The sequence below is a fragment of the Tupaia chinensis genome, unplaced genomic scaffold, assembly GCF_000334495.1.
Source record: "Tupaia chinensis unplaced genomic scaffold, TupChi_1.0 Scaffold000067_1, whole genome shotgun sequence".
NCBI lineage: Eukaryota > Metazoa > Chordata > Mammalia > Scandentia > Tupaiidae > Tupaia > Tupaia belangeri.
The window spans coordinates 1,819,701-1,820,344 of NW_006159526.1; positions in this window are offsets into that span (position 1 = coordinate 1,819,701).

Here is a 644-nt window from a genome sequence, read left to right on the forward strand (position 1 = left end):
GAAAAAAAAAAGCAGGGGCTGTGGGAGCCAGAAGGTGACGTGGTGCACTAGACTCCCACATGGCCGGATGCAGTCTGAGTCCCGGACCTGACGGCTTGAATACCTAAGTGTATAGTTAGATATTTGTTAGTGTGTACTTGGGCTGTGTGAAGTATAGTCACATTGTCGTGCAACCGACCTTCAGAACGTTTTCATCTCACAAAACTGAAACTCTGGGGCTCAGCCATGGTGGCTCGCACTGCTGAGACCCTGCTGCTCAGAGGCTGGGGCCAGTGAGAGGCCTCGTTTCAGCTCCTGGCCCAACTAAGTAGACCAGGCTCACACAGCTGAGCAGGCTGGGGCCGGAGTACTGGACATGGTGAGACTCTGTAAGAAATCAGCTCCTCGCTGGGGGCCAGCAGGTGGCATGGTGGTTAAGGGTACTGGACTTCCACATGACTGACCAAGTTTGAGTCCTGGACCTGGTGGCTTGCTTTCTCACCTCCTCTCTCTCTCTCTCTGTGTCCCTCTCTGGTCAAATTAAAATAAATAAATAAATTAATTAATTAAAATAAAATAATTCTTAAAAAAAATTAGCTCTTGGGACCAGCAGTTAGCATAATGGCTGTGTCGCTGGACTCCCATGTAGTTGACCGCCGTTCGAG